We start from the raw sequence: 16,040 nt of genomic DNA on the forward strand, positions 1-16,040 counted from the left end.
ATTCAGTTTTGGACGGCAGAGTTTTGCTCCAGTGACAACTATTTGCTGTATCTTCTACTCTAGTTAGTCCTGTGATGAATTCTATACTACAACACACCTTACGATTTATCCACATTTTATGACAACGAACATGAATTCAAAAAGATTCCATTTTTAGTAAATAGCATGCATTCCTACTAGGAGAACTAAACACAGTTTTCAGCTACCCAAACTCTATTATGAGTGGAAAGGTTGTAGAAACACTGCAGAAAAGAAAAAATGTATCTTTTGTGGAAGCTATGAATGATCTTTTGGACAGAACTCATTCAGAGATGTTGAATCACTTGAGAAACAGAAGAGGATATGAATTTCTTAACGCTTTACTGCCAAAAATAATGAATGACCTCCATCATTTGTATAGATCAAAAACTAAAACACAAGCAAGAAAGACTACTGTCATCCATTTCAGTGGGAACTGCCGGGAGAAAAATTACTGTTGAAGAAATGGAACAACATTTAGCCATTCACCTGCTTAGAACGTCTAAAACTGTTGATCCAACATCAACCAACAAAACTAGTGATTCTGGTGATGATAACAAATAGTTATGTCATTGTTTAGCAAAGTTTGCCAATACTAATAACTGCACCAGCAGTTTCTTCAGTTTCGAGTCAAGTTACTTTGCGTCTTTTTACTCCTGGTCTTAACCATAAAGATTACCACGTGTTAATGCTGCACTGAGATGGAAAGCTGCTCCAAGCACTCACAGTTGCTAAAAAGGTTTGTAGATTGGAGACATCTCCAGACAAGGAGTAATTGCTAGGTGTCCGTAATATCTCAACATGGTCAGGAGAAGAAGAAGCCTTTGCTGCTTATCAAACAGTGAAGAAGCGAGGCATAACCAACATAATTCAGGAATTTTATTGTGATGCAACAGCACACTACTGAATGGTGCCTGTACAAATCTAGAAAAATTGTTTAATTGGACCTGTTCCACATTGCTGTCAACACATCCCTGAGTTAGTTTTGAGGGACTCTTTCAACTCATTCACAGTGTTGCTTCTGGTACTGACTTAACACTTTTCAAAAGATTTAGAGATACCTAGATGACACTCAACAAGGTGGTTTACATGACCGGTAACAATGAAGTACCTGATAATGTCCACTCTACTATTCTTGAGCACCACCTTTCCAGTCAGAAACAACAATCAGAAACTTTTTGGGATCACTGTGGAAGGCTTGAAGGTGGAAGAGTCGGAGATTCAGGAAATACCTTCTGTCAGTTAATTACTGCCGTTCATCACTACAGTGATAAGAGTTTTTATCTATAAGGTTCATGATCAAGTGAGATCTATCTTAAGGTTGTGAAAAGGTGTTCTTTCTTCCACTGCAAGGGTTGCGTTATTGGGAAGCAATCAAAGGAAGATGAGTGAAGCCAGATTGGAGGTAAAGAATTCAGGGAAGATAACCAGGGGTTGATCAGTTGGAAGTGGAAGTGGGTCACAGTTAGACAGAGGCATGAACTGGGTAAGGCAAGCTTTTAGTCAGTTTAGATTGGAGGAGTTAGTGGCAGGAAAAAGATTTCCACTGTAGTGACTGGCAGAACGAAAGTTGATCTTTGATGGCTCCAGTAGTGATGATGAGCTATCGCTTGCCCTGTATGCTGGAGGTCTTACTAAGTCCTCCTCAGATAGTCATTATCCTTCAAACTTAGTCTACTAATAGATCTGTCCTGTACAGGGTGAGTCACTAACTATTGCCACCCGGAATAACTCTGATAGTACTATGTACTGTAGTTGTTTATTGTTTCACTATGTACGAGAGAGAGAATTGTCAGAGCATGTGCTCTGATAAGTGCTGAAGTGATAAGGAATATCACTCAATCCATGATAAGAAGATTGCAGCACTACATTGATACCAATGGTCATCACTTAAAACATCTTCTGTTAATGGACATTAATGTCACCTTTCTGACCTTCATTGACCTTCAAAGACCTTACTAGTTATGCATCATTGGTTTTGTCCCAATAGCCATTATCAGAAAATAAGTACCAAACTATAGGGTCCCATTTAAAAAAACAAAGTTGACCTTCATATTTCTGACAAGGCTCCACCTAGCCACAAAAAACCAACATCATATTATGGCCCCCGTTGCCCCATGCAACTTTTGTCCCACAAACTTTACCACTCCTATCATACTTTCAGAGTGATTCTTGGTGGCAATAGGTAGTAACCCACACTGTATATGCACATACATGTAGCCCTGCAACCACACTCATGACCCAGCTACAAAGAGCATCTCTGTCATTACCCAGTATTGCCCCGGACAGAAACAACTTAACTGTATACTTTGTCAGGGCTTCTACAGCTCTTATGGTATAAGGAGGAGAGCAGCAGACATCATTAAATCGTTTTTGTAAAATAGAAATCAGTATGTAGAAATAAAGCAAAAAGTGAAAAATAATATTACAAGTGTCTTTTCAAATTATGAAATTGTTGAAGATGGAGTTCCCCAAGGATCTGTCCTTGGTCCACTACTTTTCATTTTGTATGTAAATGATATGACCAAATCAGTATCCGATAGTGTAGTCATCTAGCAGATGACACTTCAATTGTTGTTACCAGTTCTACAACAGATGACCTGCAAGAGAAGGCTTCGCTAAGTATGGAAAGTTAGATTAGATTAGATTTACTTTCATTCCAATTGATCTGTAGTGGGGAGGTCCTCCAGGATGTGGAACATGTCAGAAAAACAACAATACATGACAAATATTTACAACTAAAACAAATAAGCTAATGTACCATTCCACAGGACCCAAGAGGAATGATCGTCATTTTTTAATGAACACTATATGAAAGTCATTTTACAAATACTAATGCACTGAATTTAAAATAAAAAAGTTTTTTTATTTATTTATAAGGTAATAAACATGTAACACACACACACACACACACACACACACAGATATTAAGCTTTTTATGGCTGCTGGCAAGTTATTGAAAATGAAAATGTGTGTTCCTGAATAATGCACACCTTTTTGTACAAGACTAAGTGACTTTGAATTCTTGTGAAGATTATTCTCATTTCTAGTATTGATTCCATGAATTGAGCTGTTGGTTTGAGAAAGTGATATATATTTTAATGACAAATTTCATTAAGGAATAAATATATTGAGAAGCAGTAGTTAGTATCCCTAGTTCCCTAAACAGGCTTCTGCAGGATGTTCTTGAGTTCACACCACATATAACTCTTACTGCACATTTTTGTGCCCGGAAAACTTTAGCTTGGCTTGATGAATTACCCCAAAAAATAATCCCATATGACATTATGGAATGAAAGCATAGTATGCCAGCTTTTTCATTTTTATATCCCCTGAGTCTGACAAAATTCGCATTGCAAACAGAGATTTGTTAAGACGCTTCAGCAGTTCTGTGGTGTGCTCCTCCCAGTTGAATTTATTATCAAGCTGTAATCCCAAGAAATTAACACTGTCTACTTCTTCTATCTTCTTGTCATTGTATGTTAGACATATACTCGTGGGACACCCCTTACAAGTTCTGAACTGCATGTAGTGTGTTTTTTCAAAGTTTAGTGACAAAGAATTGGCTAGGAACCAGTGATTAATGTCCACAAATATTTTATTAGCTGATCTTTCTAAGATTACGCTTGATTTGCTATTTATTGCAATGTTTGTATCATCGGCAAACAAAACGAACTTGGCATCTGGTAATGTTACTGATGAAAGGTCATTGATGTACACAAGAAAAAGTAAGGGCCCTAAAATGGAACCTTGTGGGACCCCACATGTAATTAGTTCCCAGTTGGATGATGCCTGATAGCTTGATACATGTCTCTTTCCTAATAACACCCATTGTTTCCTGCCAGAGATATAAGATTTGAACCATTTTGCAGCATTTCCTGTTACACTATAATACTCTAATTTACTTAAAAGGATATTGTGATTTACACAGTCAAATGCCCTTGACGGATCACAAAATATACCAGTTCCCTGCAATTTTTTGTCTAATGAATTAAGCACATTTTCACTGTAAGTGTAGATAGCCTACACAATATCAGAACCTTTTAGAAATCCAAACTGTGACTTTGACAGTATATTATTTGAGATAAGATGGTTATAAAGCCGACTGTACATTACTTTTTCGAAAATTTTTGAGAATACTGGCAACAGTGAAATTGGACAGAAATTTGATGCTATTTCTTTATCTCCCTTCTTCAACAGTGGCTTAACTTCAGCATATTTCAGCCATTCAGGAAATATTCCACTGATAAATGACTGGTTACACAGATAGATTAATATGTTACTTAGCTCACAATCACATTCTTTAATTAACTTTGTTGATATTTCATCATACCCACTAGATGTTTTTGATTTTAAAGATTTTATGATGGATATTATTTCTGTTGGGGTAGTGAGGGTCAAATTCATATTATGGAAGTTGCTTGAAATTTCTGGTCTGAGGTATTCCATAGCAGCATCTACCGAACCCGACAACCCCATCTTTTCGGTAACAGTTATAAAATGTTTATTAAAAAGTTCTGCAACACTATACACATCTGTCACCAATGTATCATTTACTCTTAATGCTATTTGTTCCTCTTCATGTCTGGTTCTACTGGTCTCCTCCTTCACTATATCCCATATTGTCTTCATTTTGTTATCTGATATGACTATCTTTCCCGTGTAATATATTTGCTTTGACATCCGTATTAAAGTCTTTAATATTTTGCAGTATTTCTTGTAATGTGCTATAGCATCAACGTCGGGACTGTTTCGGATTGACAGATACAGTCTTCTTTTTGTTTTACAAGGTACCCCTATTCCTCAAGTAATCCATGGCTTTTTTGTAGACTTTGCTCTAACCTTGATAAGTTTTGGGGGAAAACAGTGTTCGAATAAGGTAAGCACATTATTAGCAAAAGTGCTATATTTTTCTTTCATGCCATGAGCACTGTAAACATCAGTCCAGTAAATGTCTCTGAGGAGTGTCCTAAAATAATCAATTTTTGGCTTATTGATTACCCTCTTGAGCTCAGATCTAACAGATTTTATATCGTGTTCAGTATTAACATTTAGCAGAAGGAACTGCATGTCATGGTCTGAGAGGCTATTGACTATTGGTTTTGTAATATAATTTTGTTCGTTGGACTTTTCTATAAAGATATTATCAATGGCTGTTTGTGAGCAAGTGGCTACCCTAGTGGGGAACTTTACAGTGGGAGTTAAGTTGAATGATAGTGTTATTAACTCAAATAAGTTCTTATTGGGAGAGTCTTTAAGAAAATCTACATTGAAATCACCAGCAACCACTATTTATTTGTTTTTGTTGTTAAATGGGCCAGTACAGCTTCAAGGTGGTTTACAAACAGATTAAAGTTACCTGCAGGTGCTCGATATACACTTAATATTATGAAGGATTTTTTGTGAAATTCTAATTCTGTTGCACATGCTTCCATATGCTGTTCTAGGCAACATTTATGCATGTCTATGTTCTTAAATTTATGACAGTTGCTAATGAATGTGGCAATTCCTCCTTTCTCCATTTCTTATCTACAAAAGTGAGATGCTAACCTAAACCCTGTAACACTTAAAAGTTCTATAACAGTGGTCACATGATGTTCAGAGAGGCAGATTATGTCAGCTGGGTTTGATGACTCTAATTCATTTATGCAGATAGTTAATTCATTAATTTTATTTCTCAGTCCTCGAATATTTTGATGCAATAAAGATAACTGATATTTCACATTGACTGAGTTAAAATTTGGTAGAGTTATAATATCTGCTGACTGTTGAAAATTCTTAACCAATAGCTGTTTATGCTGATGTAATAAGCTGGAATTATGTTTTTTGATTTCTTTCTCAAACTTAAGGTTTGTCTCAATTCTAACCTCTCTTAAAATTTGCTTTCTTTCTGTCCTCCCTACCCTAAAAAAGGGTCTTTTCTGAACCCTATAACCACTGGTATTTTACCACTCATGACAGTGCCTCCCCCCTTTAACTTTCCTGCTATTTCCCCAGCTAATTTACCCTTCCCCTTCCTGTTGAGTTGAAGGCCATGCCTAGTATAATCCCACCTACTGAAAGAATCAACAGGAACCACACCATTGTGTGACCCTGCACCTGACATAAGCAGCCATTCCAGCTCCAAATTAACTCTCTTCACAGAAGAGTTCAAATGAGGTCGGTCATGGCGCCCAAGAACAGATACAAACTCAACACTAGTATGCTTCAATGCTGATGCAATCTTTGCCAGGTCACACTCTATACTGTACCCAGGATCTCTGTCAATACTGTTACCTGCCCCACCCACTATAACCTTGGTGTCTTCCTTGGTGAAATCTTTGCAAAGTGGTCCTAAATCCTCTGTCACCTGCTCCAGACCAGCACTAGGTATAAAAAAATTGGTGACCTGGTATTCCGATCCCAGTTCATCCTGCAAAAGTTAGCCAACACCTCTTCCATGGGAACTACCTAACAACAACACTTTCTTTCTCTTTACTGATTTCCTTACATTCTTACTTTTCAACTTGCTGCTGAAAGTTTGTTGTGCCCTGTCTACACCTGCAACTGCTTGAGGCTCACCAGCTTCTAACTGAAGCAACAGGTCAAATCTGGAAAGTGGAAACAACTACTTCAGGGAAAACAATCTCTTTATAAATGGAACCAAAACAACATATATACAGATACATGCAAACAAACAACACACTTTGGACAACATCACAGTCAGGCTTGGAGACCTAGAACTAAAGGATACAGACAGCTACAAATTTCTAGGTGTAACAGTGGATAGGCATATGACATAGGAGAATCACATAACTAACTTGAGCAGCAAAATAGGTTCAAGCATATTTCTCATGGAAAAAAGTCAAAGTTAGTAAACAGACACGCACTACAAACAATGTACTATGGACTAGTCCATTCACACCTCACATATGGCATCCTGGCATGGGGAAATGTGCACACACAAAGGGTATTACGATTACAAAAGAGAGCCGTAAGATGCATCGCAAAAGTATCACCAAGAGAACCCTCCAGAAATAAATTCAGGGAACTAAAATTTTAACAGTAGCATCAATATAATATATATATGAAACAATTATCTACTTAAAAACTAGCTACACTGCATTGCTAAATGGTGAATATCACAAACATAATACAAGAATAAAAAATGACTATCATATAGAAGGAAGCAGACTAAAATTAACAGACAAAGAACCTGTAAATGCTGGGTGCATACTGTACAACAGTTTACGACAATTTATAAAGATGGTAGAAGGTATGTCTCTTTTTAAAAGAAAATTAAGAGACATCTGATCAATATCTGCCCCCACAGTGTAAAAGAAAATCTTGAAATAAAAGATTAAATAATGTGTATGTATACATTTTTTTACAGTCTCAAAGATGGCGGAAAGTGTAGATGTAGTGTGTTAGCTCCGCAAATGTGAACAAAAGCAGTGGTAAAAAGTGTGCAAAATATAAAAAACATTTATAGTGAAGAGAAATGTGTTACATGCCATATGATTGTAAAAATATCAGAAGAAAGGATGGGAAAATCGACAAATTTCGTTAGCGCAATCGCTAGTATAGCGTCCACATCGTCTTCCGATCAACCTCGTGGTGAACATTATCGTGTATACCACAGTCTAACATAACAGTCGCGACACTTCGCCTTTATTTTGTTGCTACAGCGCCCCAAGCGGCCGGTAGGTTGAACTGTGAGTTCGGCGCGATCGTGAAAGCGAATAGTGATTGTTTATTTTGATTTATACAATGGTTTTTACCATCGGGACCGTTTGTAGCGCAATAAATTGCAGCAACAACAGGAAGAAGACACCACAGCTGTCTTTTTTTAGGTTTCCTAAGGATCCTGGGAGGTATATACTACCACATTACTAAACTGTATCGTCAGGATTCACTTGCAAACTATATGTTTCGTTTTAGGAGTAGAAAATGGCTAGTTAATAGCAGACAAGAAGACCTTATGAAGAAAGACCCAGTTTACCTGTATAATAATATTAGCTTTTGTTCGCTACATTTCGAACAAAACCGGTTCATGAACGCAGACAATAACAAACTCGTTTGGAATGCAGTACCCACACTGTTTGACATTCCAAATAAACCCCCTCAGCTGACGATGAAGAAGAAACTGCCACAAAGATTCGACAGTCAATCTAAAGCTGTAAAACAGTCCTGCGACACAGAAGCAGCCAATTCGACTCTCCATGTATCAGTGCCAGAGTCGTGTGAATCAACAACACAGACCTGCTTTGACGATGAAGTGGTTAAATTAAGTGTAGCTGTTTGTGTCTTACAAAAGCGTGTGAAGTGTCAGAATGCCCAGAAGCGAAACTATTACGGGACAAGGAAAGTGCCTACAGACAGATTGTTTGAAAATTATTCAAATATTTGGTTTTTCGTGAAATGTAATGTAATCAGCTCATTATAGTGTTTTCAGCATATGTCTCCCACTATTTCGCAGTTGCTTGTCCCACTTAGAATAATATAAAGATGAAGGTCGTACTTGTGGCAACAGGAGACAATGACAAACACAGTAAGCCTACAGAACGATAAACGAGCTGTCGATCGCTTTTGCATGTAGAGGTACGTGTCTGTGCTTCTTACATGTGAATCTGTGTGTTTATATTCTTTTGATATCAACGTGGTAAGCTGCAATTCTGTCCAATGACACAATGTTTCTTCACGAATGTGTTGTAGCTTGCCACTCTATTCATGGTTTTTGTCCATACTTGCGCATATTTTAGAATCATTTTTAGAAACGTATATGCCTTCTGATACCACACAAACTCTTGGAGGCAAGAAAATAACTCCAATAAATCGGAAATTACGTAGGAAATGGATGCAAACAAACATTATGTTTACGACGCGTCTGACGTTCACCTTACCCGCCGCTTGGAGCGCTAGTGTCGCTCCATCTGTCAAACAGCAAAAACTTTTACAGCAGTGAGTGTCGCGACCATTATGTTAGAATGGTGTATACTCGTGCTACTGCAACAAGCGAGCGGCGAAAGGTATTATGTGTGTTAAATGCAAAACTTTACACCATTACAGATGTGCAAGTGCTAATCCGAAGCAAATATTCTGGACTTGTCGGGAATGTTTTGTAGACGACACAAAAAAAAAAAAAAAAAAAAACTGAGCAGTGCAGAATGCGAAAGTGAAGTGATTGCAATGTTGCTAACTGAGGTCGGCATTTTAAAACGTAAATATGACGCCTTAACACAAGAAGACCTACAGCCTGATGTTGTTGTCTTCAGTCCTGAGACTGGTTTGATGCAGCTCTCCATGCTACTCTATCCTGTGCGAGCTTCTTCATCTCCCAGTACCTACTGCAACCTACATCCTTCTGAATCTGCTTAGTGTATTCATCTCTTGGTCTCCCTCTACGATTTTTACCCTCCTCGCTGCCCTCCAATGCTAAATTTGTGATCCGTTGATGCCTCAAAACATGTCCTACCAACCGATCCCTTCTTCTAGTCAAGTTGTGCCACAAACTTCTCTTCTCCCCAAACCTATTCAATACCTCCTCATTAGTTACGTGATATACCCACCTTATCTTCAGCATTCTTCTGTACCACCATATTTCGAAAGCTTCTATTCTCTTCTTTCCAAACTAGTTATCGTCCATGTTTCACTACCATACATGGCTACACTCCATACAAATACTTTCAGAAACGACTTCCTTACACTTAAATCTATACTTGATGTTAACAAATTTCTCTTCTTCAGAAACGATTTCCTTGCCATTGCCAGTCTACATTTTATATCCTCTCTACTTCGACCATCATCAGTTATTTTACTCCCTAAATATCAAAACTCCTTTACTACTTTACGTGTCTCATTTCCTAATCTAATTCCCTCAGCATCACCCGATTTAATTTGACTACATTCCATTATCCTCGTTTTGCTTTTGTTGATGTTCATCTTATATCCTCGTTTCAAGACTTTCAAGACACTGTCCATTCCGTTCAACTGTTCTTCCAAGTCCTTTGCTGTCTCTGATAGAATTAAAATGTCATCGGCGAACCTCAAAGTTTTTACTTCTTTTCCATGAATTTTAATACCTACACCGAATTTTTCTTTTGTTTCCTTTACTGCTCGCTCAATATACAGATTGAATAACATCGGGGAGAGGCTACAACCCTGTCTCACTCCTTTCCCAACCACTGCTTCCCTTTCATGTCCCTCAACTCTTATAACTGCCATCTGGTTTCTGTACAAATTGTAAATAGCCTTTCGCTCCCTGTATTTTACCCCTGCCACTTTCAGAATTTGAAAGAGAGTATTCCAGTTAACATTGTCAAAAGCTTTCTCTAAGTCTACAAATGCTAGAAACGTAGGTTTGCCTTTCCTTAATCTTTCTTCTAAGATAAGTCGTATGGTCAGTATTGCCTCACGTGTTCCAGTGTTTCTACGGAATCCAAACTGATCTTCCCCGAGGTCCATTTCTACCAGTTTTTCCATTCGTCTGTAAAGAATTCGCTTTAGTATTTTGCAGCTGTGACTTATCAAACTGATAGTTCGGTAATTTTCACATCTGTCAACACCTGCTTTCTTTGGGATTGGAATTATTATATTCTTCTTGAAGTCTGAGGGTATTTCGCCTGTCTCATACATCTTGCTCACCAAATGGTAGAGTTTTGTCATGACTGGCTCTCCCAAGGCCATCAGTAGTTCTAATGGAATGTTGTCTACTCCTGGGGCCTTGTTTCGACTCAGGTCTTTCAGTGCTCTGTCAAACTCTTCACGCAGTATCTTATCTCTCATTTCATCTTCATCTACATCCTCTTCCATTTCCATAATATTGTCCTCAAGTACATCGCCCTTGTATAAACCCTGTATATACTCCTTCCACCTTTCTGCCTTCCCTTCTTTGCTTAGAACTGGGTTTCCATCTGAGCTCTTGATATTCATACAAGTGGTTCTCTTCTCTCCAAAGGTCTCTTTAATTTTCCTGTAGGCAGTATCTAGCCTACCCCTAGTGAGACAAGCCTCTACATCCTTACATTTGTCCTCTAGCCATCCCTGCTTAGCCATTTTACACTTCCTGTCGATCTCATTTTTGTTTTTGCCTGCTTCATTTACTGCATTTTTATATTTTCTCCTTTCATCAATTAAATTCAACATTTCTTCTGTTACCCAAGGATTTCTATTAGCCTTCGTCTTTTTACCTACTTGATCGTCTGCTGCCTTCACTACTTCATCCCTCAGAGCTACCCATTCTTCTTCTACTGTATTTCTTTCCGCCATTCCTGTCAATTGTTCCCTTATGCTCTCCCTGAAACTCTCTACAACCTCTGGTTCTTTCAGTTTATCCAGGTCCCATCTCCTTAAATTCCCACCTTTTTGCAGTTTCTTCAGTTTCAATCTGCAGTTCATAACCAATAGATTGTGGTCAGAGTCCACATCTGCCCCTGGAAATGTCTTACAATTTAAAACTTGGTTCCTAAATCTCTGTCTTACCATTATATAAGCTATCTGATACCTTTTAGTATCGCCAGGATTCTTCCAGGTATACAACCTTCTTTTATGATTCTTGAACCAAGTGTTAGCTATGATTAAGTTATGCTCTGTGCAAAATTCTACAAGGCGGCTTCCTCTTTCATTTCTTCCCCCCAATCCATATTCACCTACTATGTTTCCTTCTCTCCTTTTTCCTACTGACGAATTCCAGTCACCCATGACTATTAAATTTTCGTCTCCCTTCACTACCTGAATAATTTCTTTTATCTCGTCATACATTTCATCTATTTCTTCATCATCTGCAGAGCTAGTTGGCATACAAACTTGTACTACTATAGTAGGCATGGGCTTTGTGTCTATCTTGGCCACAATAATGCGTTCACTATGCTGTTTGTAGTAGCTAACCTGCACTCCTATTTTTTTTATTCATTATTAAACCTACTCCTGCATTACCCCTTTTTGATTTTGTATTTATAACCCTGTAATCACCTGACCAAAAGTCTTGTTCCTCCTGCCACCGAACTTCACTAATTCCCACTATATCTAACTTTAACCTATCCATATCCCTTTTTAAATTTTCTAACCTACCTGCCCGATTAAGGGATCTGACATTCCACGCTCCGATCCGTAGAACGCCAGTTTTCTTTCTCCTGATAGCGACGTCCTCTTGAGTAGTCCATGCCCGGAGATCCGAATGGGGGACTATTTTACCTTCGGAATATTTTACCCAAGAGGACGCCATCATCATTTAATCATACAGTAAAGCTGCATGTCCTCGGGAAAAATTACGGCTGTAGTTTCCCCTTGCTTTCAGCCGTTCGCAGTACCAGCACAGCAAGGCCGTTTTGGTTAATGTTACAAGGCCAGATCAGTCAATCATCCAGACTGTTGCCCCTGCAACTACTGAAAAGGCTGCTGCCCCTCTTCAGGAACCACACGTTTGTCTGGCCTCTCAACAGATACCCCTCCGTTGTGGTTGCACCTACGGTACGGTCATCTGTATCGCTGAGGCACGCAAGCCTCCCCACCGACGGCAAGGTCCATGGTTCATGGGGGGCGGGGGGGGGGGGGGACAGCCTGATATATTAAAATATAAAAACGACTGGAAGAAGCAAAAATAATAATTAAGTTCATTAACTAATGAACTACAAAGACAGGCCTCACATTGAAAACACTGTGAGGTCAATGAATTTCAACAGAAAATGCGTACCAGTGAAGCGAAAATCTGTGCCTAAGTGAAATATTTGTCTCCAAGAATAAATAAGAAATCTTCAGGAAATCTCACTGAGTTAAATATCTACTCAGATAGCCAGGGACACGGACTGGCGGAAGTACTACGAAACCATTACGATCTGAAAGTATGCAGTCATGTGAAACCAGGAGCACCAATGCAGGAAATTATTAGGGACGTTTTACTGGACAAACAAGACAACAAAAATCGTCATGTTGTATTAGTTGAAGGAGCAAATGACGTGTATTGAAACGAGTTAGCTAACGCTATTATCAGTCTCCAAAGTGCCCTCAGTTCGATAGAGAACCAAAATGTAACTGTTATTGGTATACCACATAGGCATGACCTCATATCTGCTTCATGTGTGAACACCGAAATTAAGGAAGCAAATAAACAGATACAAACAGCGTGTAAAGTGTACCCAAACATAAGATTTCTATAAGTCGATTTCCTGGATAGATGCAGCTTTACAAAACATGGCATGCACCTGAATAGAAGAGGCAAGTCATCTCTCTCCAAAGCACAGAAACATATAAAAAACAGAGTATCTATGAGTCAGTACCAGCCATTGTAATGAACTACCAATACATTACTGAAAGCAACCATGCACAAAGTGAATCTGTCTTCGAGACAACAACTAAAGCAGCTGCAGAACCACAAATTGCGACAGCATCACGATCAAATTCAGTAACAACTGCAGCACCAGCATCATCTGAACCAGCTCAAGCAACAAGACCAATAACAGCAGCAGCACAAGCAACAGAAGCAGAAATGGTGTCAACAACAGCAAAAAATGGTTCAAATGGCTCTGAGCATTATGGGACTTAACATCTTTGGTCATCAGTCCCCTAGAACTTAGAACTACTTAAACCGAATGAACCTAAGGACATCACACAACACCCAGTCATCACGTGTCAACAACAACTGTAGCAGTTCCACTGCAGTCACTGGTAGAAAATAGGACGGAAACCACAGTGAGTATTGTATCACCACCTCCATCCTACGCCAAAGTGTTATCAAGTGCCTCCACTAAGCCTGCCCACATAAACAATGTAACATGTGAAACAAATAGGAACCTTGAGAAACAGACAACAAAAATGTCACCTCCATTAGCAGATAAGAAGACAGAAACCTCAGTAAGTATTGTGTCATCTCCATCCCATAGTGAAGTGTTATCTAGTGCATCAAATCAGCCATCCCACACTAATGTGTTATCAAGTAGGCCTATATCAAATCCCCCATGCCAGATAAATTATGCAGGAAGTGAAATAAAAAAGTCTGCCACCTGAGCCTCAAACAGAACCAAAAAATACCACAGAGAATTAATGATTTTTTATGGCCTTCCACAAGGAAGTTCAGCCTCTATCGAAACATAACACCATCACCACACCAAACATGAGGACCAATGAAAGGCAAACCACCATGTGTGCATCCAATTGGGCCCAAGACACCATGCATCTTCCCTCTTGCTGTGAAAAATCAATATTATTCAGGCATATAAATATTAGATCTATGAAATATAAAGCTGATAAGCTTGGTGTTGTACTGAATGGAAACAATATAATAGTGTTGTGTATTAATGAACACTTGTTAAGAGAAGAAGAGATAAAACTGTATGTACCACCCTGTTTTAATTTAATTACAAGTTACTGCAGACCCAGTGAAGGTTACTACCAACATTAAAACTCAGTTATTTCAATATACCATTCTCCTGATAGTGATTCCGATCGATTTGTTGAGTGTTTAGATAAACTTATTCACTGTACAGAAAAATATACCAAACACAAAACAGTAATTTTAGGAGATTTAAATTTTGATGTAAGGTAAAAAACACCCAAAAATATTAATTTGCTTAACATGCTAAGATCCCATAATCTCTTCTGTGCAAATTATAGTCCCACAAGACAACTTTCTTGTCTCGACAATTTTATTACAAATATACATAAAGACGATTTTGAATTGAAACTCCTTAATGTCGACAACCTGACAGATCACAAAGGTATATGGGTAAAACTAACAATTAATGAAACAATGGAGGATTGTGAACCAACCTGGTATGTCAGGTTGTTAAATGATAAAAGCATAAATAGCTTCAGGAATAAGCTGAAGGTACTAAACTGGAATAATATAATATATGCTTCCAACAATGTTGAGGAGGCTTGTAGCAGGTTTGTTAGTACTCTATCTGTAATTTTCAATACCTCCTGTCCAGTGGTTACCAAATGAAACAAAACTGTGGCAAGAAAGCATGGTTGAACTACTCCACGTAGGTGGTTCACACCATATTTACAGAAGCATATTAATTGTTTTGATATGCTATGATAAGGTAAAAAATGGTAGTGTTAATAATGCATCATATGTTAGCCTCAAGAGACACTATAGATCACAAATCAGATTAGCAAAATGTAGAGCAAATGATAACTTCATCAAAAACTCCAATAATAAGTGTAAGGCTGTGTGGAGGGTCATTAAAGCAGAATTAGGTACAGGTAGTCATAGTGTAAAAGTTACAACCGATGTTAATGTCACCCCAGATGAATGTAACCTCTTTTTTATCAATGATGATACAACTTTCATCAATTCAGGGAAGGACATAAATAAACTGAAGGAGCAAAGTAAAGATTTTCTCAGATTATCCAGTATGTGGTTTGAAGCCAATGAGTTAGCTATTAACTATGAAAAGACTGTAAATATATCCTTCAGCTTATCCAATGCTGATATTGAGTACACTTCTACCAAACTTCTTGCCATATACTTAGATACTAAATTTACCTGGCAGAGTCACATAGACAACATATCTCAAAAGCTTTCACAAGTTATCTATCCACTGAAAAAATTACGCACCTGTGTTTCTAAAAGCCTGCTGATTAATTCCTATTGTGCAGTCTTTCACTGCCATGTTAGCTATGGTATTCTTCTATGGGTTTTTTTTTTTTCAGAAGAAAGCCATGAGAAGCATCTCTGGGATTACCAAAAATAACATATAATGTAGGTCATACTTCAAAGAATTACAGATAATGACAGTCCCTTCTCTTTTTATATACAGCTGCCTTTTGTACATAAAAGAAAACTTTAACAGTTACAACCTCAGGCAGTCCGTTCATAATCATAACATTCGTCAAGCATTTAAGATAGACATACCAACTACTCGACTCAAGAAAACACAAGACAGTTATGAATACAGGGAATAAGGCTTTTCAACACATTACCTGTGCATGCACATTGTGTCTCTTTTAACATATTTAAAAGTAAGACTAAAAAATGGCTGAAAGATGAAGCTTTTTACAGTGTTAAAGAATTTGAAAACTCTTCAAAAATAGACCTGACTTAC

This window comes from Schistocerca piceifrons, chromosome 4 (genome assembly GCF_021461385.2).
Source record: "Schistocerca piceifrons isolate TAMUIC-IGC-003096 chromosome 4, iqSchPice1.1, whole genome shotgun sequence".
Taxonomy (NCBI): domain Eukaryota; kingdom Metazoa; phylum Arthropoda; class Insecta; order Orthoptera; family Acrididae; genus Schistocerca; species Schistocerca piceifrons.